Source organism: Otolemur garnettii, unplaced genomic scaffold, assembly GCF_000181295.1.
Source record: "Otolemur garnettii isolate 467f Iridium unplaced genomic scaffold, OtoGar3 scaffold00096, whole genome shotgun sequence".
NCBI classification, from domain to species: Eukaryota; Metazoa; Chordata; class Mammalia; order Primates; family Galagidae; genus Otolemur; species Otolemur garnettii.
This window is the reverse complement of record NW_003852491.1, coordinates 1,878,515-1,889,119: the sequence shown is the minus strand read 5'-3', so window position 1 is coordinate 1,889,119 and position 10,605 is coordinate 1,878,515.

Below are 10,605 nucleotides of genomic sequence, written 5' to 3'. Positions count from 1 at the left end.
TAGCTCAGCAGCTAGGGCGCCAGCCTCAATACACCAGAGTTGGCAGGTTCGAATCCAGCCCAGGCTTGCCAAACAACAATGACAACTACAACCAAAACACAGCCGAGCATTGTGGTGAGCACCTGTAGTTCCAGCTACTTGGGAGGCTGAGGCAAGAGAATAACTTAAACCCAAGAATTGGAGGTTGCTGTGAGCTGTGATGCCACGGCACTCTACCCAGGGTGACAGCTTGTGACTCTGTCTCTAAATAAATAAATAATAGTAATTACCTTGTAAGATTGTCATGGAAATACAGTGGAGTATATATGCAAGCTCTTTGTACGGTGCCTGGAACATGTCGAACACTCAGCATGTTTACTGCTGTTGTTGTGGTTGTCATCATTATCGTTATTATTTTCTCCTCCTTCTCATTCTTCCCTGTCTCAATGGGCTGGAAGGACTCATTCAGATGGATCAGTTTCTTCTTAAGGAACTTGATGGATCATATTGGTCTTTCAAGGCCTCCAGAACTGGGTTACTTATTTCAGCTAGAGTCTTGTATGTCTCAATTTTTCAAAGTTCCAGAAGGAAAAGTCCCTAAGGGTATATCAGCCTCACACCCCAAAATTTAGAAAATACAAGCAAATACCAGAACCAAAGATGACCATTGCAGCAGCTTAAAACTAAAGAACTGATTCTTTCCCAAAGTAGCACTTCCTAGTCCAAAAGCAAGATTCAAGGGTGGCACCCATAGCTCAGTGGTAAGGCGTTGGCCACATACACCGAGGCTCATGGGTTCAAACCCAGCCTGGGCCAGCTAAAAAAAAAAAAAAAAATGACAACTGCAACCAAAAAATAGCTGGGCAGTGTGGCAGTCACCTGTAGTCCAAGCTACTTGGGAGGCTGATGCAAGAGAATTGATTGATCCTAAGAGTTGGAGGTTGCTGTGAGCTGTGATGCCACACCACTCTATCCAGGGTAACAAAGTGAGACTCTGTCTCAAAAATTTAAAAAATGGATAACCCCAAAAGCAAGATTCAACATACCAGCTTCTAACCCCGTGCTTCTATTGCCAGCCAAAGGAAAAGTGTGTAGATAGAAAAGACAAAAGAAGAAAAAGAGAAAACACTTTCTTGTCAAGATGTCAATTGTCTGCATTTCCTCACCTGTGAACTTAAAACTCACAGGAGAAATCCTTCGTCAAGAGGTTAATCCCCTCATATTCTGGCAGAAACACAGAGGGCTGTGTCTACATCTGCAGGTTACTTCTCCTGGCTCAGAGAGTAGCATCTCACAACACTTAGAAGAATGGGGGTTCTCAGATTATAGATGCATCAGAATCATCCCAAGACAGGGTTTGCTAAAACACAGATTGCTGGTTTCTGATTCAATAGGTCTGGAACGGAAGCAAGAATTTGTAATTCTAACAAGTTCCAAGGCTCTTCCCTAGAAACAAGCCCCAGCCCTCAATAACCAGAAGGGAAACGGATTTGCAAGAATTTGGCCTGCTTGAGAGGCAAGCTCATTCTCCAGAAGTGCTCTACTCCCAAATTCTGAGCATGCAGGGTTCTCCCGGAAGCAGAGCCTGAGAGAGTACTTCAGTGCCTGTGGTTTATTTATGTACCTCTTCAGGAAACATGCGTAAGGGAGATAAATAGGGTAAGGCAAGGGGAGAAACGGAGCAAAGATGTAGTCTCAGGAAAAGTCCAGCCTTGTTCTGATCAGCGAGGGTTCCTGGAGCTTAAACTCTACTGCAGAATGGCTCCTCCTTGAGACCAGGGACAGGGCCTTTCTCAGGACAACAGGGATGCGCAGCTCTCACCAGCCCAGGGCAATGTTCTGGAGAAAAGAGATAGCTGTGAGCTTTAACCTTCACCTCAACTGGGAAAGGATGGTAGGACACTACAGTGTCTACTACACACGGCAACTTTCCTTGACCTCCACAAACACATACTCCTCAACGGGATGGTTGTTCACAAGCCTGAAGCTGAGGTACAGGTTTTGTTTGTTTAATGAATGTAGTTTTCTTTGCCCATGTTCTCATATTTTAGTAAGAAAAATAACACAAAACTGCTATAAGATCCATCATATGTTGACCTGAAATGCATAGATCCACGTGCCTGCTTCTCCATTTGTTTTTAACCTTTTATTCAAGTGTGAATAGTGGTATCCAGGTAAAATTCTAACACTCAGCTGTCCAAGTATGGCTCCAACATTGGTTGATACTTTTGTTTACAACAACAACAGGGAGACGGATGTGAAACAATGAAGACCTATTTTGGAACTTCACTCATTTTTCAGTGATATAAGGAATTTCTTTGCTGAATCAGATAATAAGTTTCCAATACTGGAAGAATATTTCCTTGATTTTTTTATGCCATTCCCAGACACAACACTTTTTTAAAAATCTTTTTTATATTGTCGTTAAAAAACACATATTGTAAAATTTGCCATAGTGACCGTTTTTTCTTTTTTTTTTTTTTTTTTTGCAGTTTTTGGCTGGGGCTGGATTTGAACCCATCACCTCTGGTATATGGAGCCAGCACCCTACTCCTTTGAGCCACAGGCACCACCTGCCATCATGACCATTTTTAAGTGTTCAGTTCCCTAGTGTTAAGTACATTTACATTATTGGGAAACAGAGCTCTAGAACTTTCTCATACCCATTAAACAATTCCTCTTTGCCCCACAACCCCAACCCCCAACCGCCATTCTACTTCTTATGTCAATGCATTTGGTTACTTTAGATACCTCACAGAAATGGAATCACACAGTATTTTGTGACTATCGTATTTCACTTTCCATGATGTCATCAAGGTTCATCCATGCTCTCACATGTGACAGGATTGCCTCCGTTTCTAAGGAAGCATAGTCTGTTACTGTATGTATATAAACATCGCATTCTGTTTATCTATTCATCCCTCAATGGCATTTGGGTTACGTCCACCCATTGGCTATTGTGAATAGGGCTCTTATGACTCAAAACAATTCCAAGTTTAATTTGCATGATGAACACTTCTTTATCACTTTCCTACGTCTAGGAAGTCAACAAACTAAAAATCAAGCCCCAATTTATACTGTCCGGTGATTTCCACACCACTCCCACCATAAGTGATTCCAAGACGCTAATGTGATGTCACTAAGCATGGAGTTGGGATGTGATTAATCAACAGCATACAAATTCCTGAAAATGTAACCTGGCTGTCATAAGCAGACTCGGCAGGCCACTGAAATACACACAAAGTGGCTACGAGACCAACATCTATATGAAAAAAGACAGCATGATCAGGAGCCTCCTTGGTGCCTCCTGCCGGTCACTAAGCTTTTCTCCGCTCTCTGCTCACTGGGTAGGTAACCGAGACTCCTAAGGGCACGTGAAAGTTTGCACGCCTTTCTGCGTCATTCAAATGGAATCCAATTCAAGACTGCCGTTTGAAATGTTACCACTAGAGGCCTCTCGAGAGGCGAAAGCAGAATGCTACCCCCACCTTTCCTTTGGAAACCTTGACCCCTCGATTATTCACCGGTCGTGGGGAAAGGAAGGGAAGCCTGGGCGTTAGGTCTGTGCTTGGGGGTCCCGGAGGAGAAATGAGGCCATAGGGTCCCCAGCCGAGAGATAGGAAGCAAGGTCGGGCCAAGGAACCCCAACTGGGGCTTTGGCCTTAAACCCTAGTGTGGTCTGCCAGTGACTTAGCATGGCCAGATCAGCGCCCGGGACTGCTCCTGCCCGGGGAACAGGCCCTGCCACCTCTACGGCTCTTTTATCTGAGGCCTAATATGTTACCGCGTCTCACTAGGTCACACCTGATCTAGAGGAAGTGAGCCCGTGGAAAATGTATCAAGGGGAAGATAGGCAAAAAGATCTGTATAACATAGAGGTGAGCTCAGACTCAGGAGTCGAACAAGTCTAGGGCTGACTCACTGATGACTTACTAGCTTTGTAAACGTGGGCAAATTACTTCACCTGTCTGAAACGTGGATTGCTCTTCTGTAAAATGGGAGTTTAAAACCCATCTTGCAAGTTACTTAACAGATTAAGGAACTCATGTGAAGCAAAGCAAAGGTCTCATATATTTTTTCAACAGTGACTATTTTTTACACGGAGAGGATGAAAGGAAGACTCCTACTTTGTTTTTCGTTTGTTTGTTTTACATTGGCCTGAGCTGTAGCCACCCACTTTGTTTCCAGAGGCATTCTAGTGTGCTGAATTTATTATACAAAGAACTGGCAGAGTGTGGATTTACGGGAATTAAACCTGCCCCATTAAACCTACCCACATATTAATATAAACAGTTCTCTCGCTCGGTCAAGGACATTGTTTGCACATTAACCCATAAACACATGCCACATGTATCCATCTAATTTTACATAAGCAAGATAGATATGTAATGAGAATATCTTCTATTCTGGAGTAGCTTCTTCTAGTAGCTCTGCTGGTTCTATTTTGTAAATGTTAACCCTTCATTAGTATAACAGCCCCCTCCCCCCAGCCTACCTAAAACTCTGTTGACAAACCAGTACACACTCCAGGCTGGGCGACAGAACTCTCAAGATCCTGTCTCTGAAAATTTAATTAATTAAAATAAAACAAACTAATGTATTACATTCTGTATTTTTCTCCATGCTTATGGAGAAATAATTTGAAAACATATACGTAGTTTCATAAAAATATCTTCCTAGTATGCTGTTTTCTGCAACTGGCTCTTCTCACTGTGACCCACAGAAATCCTTCCAAGTTAATGAAGGTTCTCTCATGTATTATCTTTGAGTGGCTGTGTAATACTCCAAAGTGCAGATGTTCTGTAATTCAGTCAGCTGTTTCCCAATTGAAGGCCACCTTGGTTGTTTCTACTTGTTTCCCATTAAGAACCATGATGTAGGGTGGCTCCTGTGGCTCAGTGGGTAGAGCACCAGCTCCATATACTGAGGGTGGTGGGTTCAAACCCATTCCCGGCCAAACTGCAATCAGAAAATAGCCAGGCATTATGGCGGGTGCCTGTAGTGCCAGCTACTTGGGAGGCTGAGGCAAGAGAATTGCCTAAACCTCCTACTTTTATTTATTTTTTTTTTAGTTTATTTTTAATTGACATTTATTTTTTTATTTTTTTATTTTTTATTTATTTTTTGTTTTTTTTGAGACAGAGCCTCAAGCTGTCCCCCTGGGTAGAGTGTCGTGGCATTACAGCTCACAGCAACCTCCAACTCCTGGGCTCAAGCGAGTCTCCTGCCTCCGCCTCCCAAGTAGCTGGGACCACAGGCGCCCGCCACAACGCCCGGCTATTTTTTGGTTGCAGCCGTCATTGTTGTTTGGCAGGTCCGGGCTGGGGATTCGAACCTGCCACCTTAGGTGTACGTGGCTGGCGCCTTAGCCGCTTGAGCCACAGGCGCCGAGCCCCTACTTTTATTTTTATAGGAAAGATCCCTAAGTGTGGGTTTTCTGGGTCAAAAAAGTTACTTTTTTTTTTTTAAACAGTTGTTACCAGATCGCATGCAAATACCCTAAGTCTGTAACAATTTACATTTCTCCCAGCATCTGAGACTGTGCTCTTCCCTACATTCCTGACTGCAGTGGGTTTAGCCTTCTTTATGTTGACTTGTTTGTTTGGGTTTCTTTTCCTCTTTATTACGGACATTTTCAAACATTTTGAAAGCAGATAGGATAGTATGGTGAACCCCCAAATACTCTTAACTCCGCTGAAGCTGAATATCATCAATATTCTGCTGTTCCGGTAGCCTTCTTTTTTAATTTTTGCAAATTTATGGGCATAGACTGATATACTTGCTGTTACTTTTTAAATCTTGTTTTTACATTTCTCTGACTGCTAGTGATTTTGAGCACATGTTCACATGTTTGGAGTTTATCTTATGTAAGCGTCTATTCATAGCCTTCACATATTTTTTGGTTATTTGTCTCTTTCTTGCCAATTTATATGAGTAGTTTCTATATAACAGATGTTGGCCATTTATCTTCTGTGTCACCGGTATTTTTCTAATCTGATATTTGTCTATGGTGTCTATTCTAAAGTTTTTAGTTTTTGATATGTATCTTGTTTTTGGAGGGTCTGAGTGGGGTTTGTTTGTTTTGTTCTTTGAGACAAGCCCTTGCTCTATCACCTGGGCTGGAGTGCAGTGGTGTGATCATAGCTCATTGCAACCTCAATCTTCGGGGCTTACGTGATCCTGCCACCTCAGCCTTCCTAGTAGCTCAGACTACAAGCACACACCATCGCTGTAAACTAACTTTTAAATTTTTGGCAGCAACTGGGTCTCTCTGTGTTGCTTATGATGGTCTCAAACTCCTGATCTCAGATGATTCTTCCGTCTCAGTTTCCCAAAGTGCTGGGATTCTTCTGTCTCAGTCTCCCAAAGTGTTGGCATGAGCCACCATGTCTGGTCAGTTTTTTCATTTGTAGCATGTATATTTTCTGTATTATATAAGAAAGTCTTCCCTACCACCACCAAATGTGATCTGATACAACAATTTGGAAAATTGGCAAAATTTACTGAAGCTGGATGTACATACATCCTATAACCCAGAAGTTCCACTCCTAAGTATATATCCAAGAGAAATGTATAGATATATTGGAAAGGACAAATACAAGAATATTCATAGAACTATTCATAAAAGCCAAAAACTGCTGGGAAAAACACTAATGCCTGTTAACGTTAGAATGGGTAAGTAAATGGTGGCGTAATTCATGTAATGTAATGCTATACATTACATTACAAAGAGAATGAACAACACTACATTTGATGATAGGGACAATCTCACAGAAATAATATTGAAGGGCAATGCCTGTGCTCAATGAGTAGGGTGCAGGCCCCACATACGAGAGTGGCAGGTTCAAACCCGGCCCCGACAAAACTGCAACAAAAAATAGCCAGGCATTGTGGTGGGCGCCTGTGGTCCCAGCTACTCAAGAGGCTGAGACAAGAGAATCGCCTAAGCCCAGGAGTTGAAGGTTGCTGTGAGCTGTGATGTCCGAGCACTCTACAGAGGACAATAAAGTGAGACTCTGTCTCTACAAAAAAAAAAAGAAATAATATTGAAAAAAGAAGCCAGAGATAGAAGAGTACATATATATTATTCCATTTATATAGAGATTGAAACCAGCTGGGCGCAGTGTCTCACACCTGTAATCCTAGTACTCTGTGAGACTGAGGCGGGTGGATTGCTTGAGTTCGAGACCGGCCTAAGCAAGAGCGAGACCCCCCACCTTCTTAAAAACAAAAATAGCCAGGCCTTGTGGTGGGCACTTGTAGTCCCAGCTACTTGGGAGGCTGAGGCAAGATGATCACTTGAACCCAGGAGTTGGAGGTTGCTGTGAGCTATGACACCACAGCACTATACCAAGGGTGACAAAGTGAGAACTCTGTCTCAAAAAAAAAAAAAAAGTGTAATTTATGGTGGTAGAAATCATGGTAGAGGTTATTTTTGAAATGGGACATAAGGAAGTTCTTCCTCTGGGAATTTTATTGTCTGTTGCTCACATTTGCCTGGACTCTGTCAGAATGTACTTTGTGTATTGTAAAAGACAGGCTTCTAAGATGGCCCCACTGAGTCCCATCTGCGGGTGTTCATGATCTTGTGTAATCCTTTCCCCATGAGTAGAAGCTGGAACTGACTTGCTTCCAACAAATAGAATATAGCCGAGGTAATGGGATGTCATGTCAGATTGGAATTGTAAAGACTGTGACTTCCATCTTGCTAGCATCTTTCTGTCTCTATTCCTCTCTCTCTCTCTTCTCTCCTCTCTTTCTCTCCCCATTACCTCCCACCCAGGGTGACTTCCAACCAATATCTCTTAAGGAACTAAGACCCTTAGTCCAATAGCTCAGTGAGGAACTAAATCCTGCCAACAACCACAGGCACGAACTTGGAAGTGAATCATTTCCTAGTCAACCCTTAAGATGCAGCAGCCCCAGCCCACGCTTTGCAGCCTTGAGAGACCCTGAAGCTGAGGGTCCTGCTGAGGCAAGCTCAGATCCCTGACCCACAGAAACTGTGAGAGGATAACCTTTGCTGCTTTAAGCTGGCAATTTAGGGGGTACTTTGCTGTGCAGCAATAGGTAACTACAACACATATTTTTAAAAAGAGATTTATTTCACTCCTATGGATAACCAATTATGCCAAAGCATTTATAAAAATTCAATTAAAATGTCTTTGTCATTTAATAAAAATCTCACATATACTGATATTTAAAGGGTATCCATAAAGTTCATAAATTGCACACGATTTTACATTGCACATGAACTTTATGGCCACCCTGCATATCTGGATTCTCTATTTAATCCAACTGATATATGTATTTGTCAACTCCCATGCTAAAATTATATTGATCTTGTGGTTCTATAGCAGTGTTTTTCAATCTTTGTTATTACCTCACAGCACAGTTAAACTTCCATGGCATACTTAAATTATGTTCATCAACAAAAAAAGTAAAAAAAAAAAAAATATATATATATACATATATATACATATATATATGTGTGTGTATATATATATATATACACACTGTGGCTCACATCTATAATCCTAGCACTCTAGGAGGCTGAGGCAGGTGGATTGCCTGAGCTCACAGGTTCAAGACCAACCTCTTCTCTAAAAATAGCTAGGTGTTGTGGCAGGCACCTATAATCACAGCTACTTGGGAGGCTGAGGCAAGAGAATCACTTGAGCCCAAGAGTTTGAGGTTGCTGTGAGCTATGACACCATGGCACTCTACACGACAAAGTGAGACTCTGTCTCAAAAAAAAAAACAAAAAAACCCAAAATGCCGGCCCCATATGCCAAAGGTGGCATGTTCAAACTCAGCCTTGGCCAAAAAAACAAACAAACAACAACAATAAATATATATATATTCTTACTGTGCTTTGAACTTCTTTCAAAATAATTTAATTAATGGTCTTTAAAATTTTTTGAGGTACACCTAAGATCCTCTGATGGCACATAGGTTGAACATCACTATTCTATAGTATCTTCCAGTATATGTTAACAAAAGCCCCCTTCCCATTCATCTTCATTTCCACACTTTCCTTGACTATCTTCATGTATTTATCTTGCATTTGACATTTATTTTAACCAATTTAAAAAACCTTGGCTTAAAAAGAATTTCAGGAAGGAGGGGCACTGTATTCCTGACACTCTGGGAGGCCAAGACAGGTAGATTGCTTGAGCTCAGGAGTTCAAGACCAGCCTGAGGAAGAGCAAGACCCCATCTTTACTAAAAATAGAAAAACTAGCTGGGCATTGTGGTGGGCGCCTATAGTCCCACCGACTGGGGAGGCTGAGGCAAGAGGATCACTTGAGCCCAAGAGTTTGAGGCTGCTGTGAGCTATGACACCACGGCACTCTACCAAGGGCAACAAAATGAGACTGTGTCAAAAAAAAAAAAAAGAATTAAAGAATTTCATGATACTTATATTTTAATTTAGAGAGAATTGACATTTTAATTATATTAAGTCTTCCCACACAGGCAACATTTTTTCATTTGTTCCCATTTTGTTTTATGTCCTTCATAAGATTTTATAGTTTGCTTTATATAGGTCCTGTGCCTTTCTGGTTAAATTTAATCCTCAGCATTTTCTTTTTAGTGCTATTATGATTGGGATATTTTTCCTGTTTCTATTTCTATTTCTCCATTCTGTCCCTAGAATGGGGAAAAGCCATTGAGGCATGTGAACTTGTCTAGGAACCCCTAAGCACTTAATAGTACACTCTGAGGTGTGGGGAGGTAATGGAATTTCATTTCTGTATAACTTTATACAATCTATAAACTTTATAAAATTTAATAAAACTTTATAAAATTTAACTTTTATTTTGAGCTCTTTTTGGGCCAGGTGGAAGAAATGCAGTCCCATCTGGTTTCTCCCAGTGTTTCTCCAGGATAGGTTGAAGTTCCGTGGAGCCTGCTTAGTGCCCAGCAGGCAGGAGGGCACTGGGACTCGCCACCATCTGTCCCGGCTGGCACTCTCTGAGATGCCCGTGGTCTCATCAGGTCTTGGCTCTTGTCCTCACTGGTCTCTGCTGCACTGTCCCTCTTTCTCCTCTGATTCTCTATACGTGTCTCCCTTATCTCTATTTTGAGCACCCATGTTCTCTTTCTCTCTCTCTCCATCTCTCTCTTTCTCTCTATCTGTATTTTGAACACACATGTTTTTTTCTCTTTATATAGTACATATTTTGAGCACATACATATTTTGAGCACTCATGTTCTCTCTCCACCCCCCTCTTTTTTCTCTTTCTCTGTCTTATCTCTATCATTGTCTCTGTCTTTACCTTTGTTTGTTCTTGGTTTTTGTTTGGTTTTTTTTTTTTTTTGAGACAGAGTCTCAAGCTGTTGCCCTGGGTAGAGTGCTGTGGTGTCACAGCTCACAGCAACCTCCAACTCTTGGCTCAAGCAATCCTCTTGCCTCAGTTTTTCTATTTTTAGTACAGACAGGGTCTTGCTTTTGCTCAGGGTAGTCTCGAACTCCTGGTCTCAAGCTCAGGCAATCATCTGCCTCAGCCCCCCAGAGTGCTAGGATTACAGGCGTGAGCCACCGCGCACAGCCACCTTGTTTTGAACATGTCTTTTCTCTCCCTCTCTCTCCCGCTCTCTCTGTTTTGAGCATACATGTTTTCT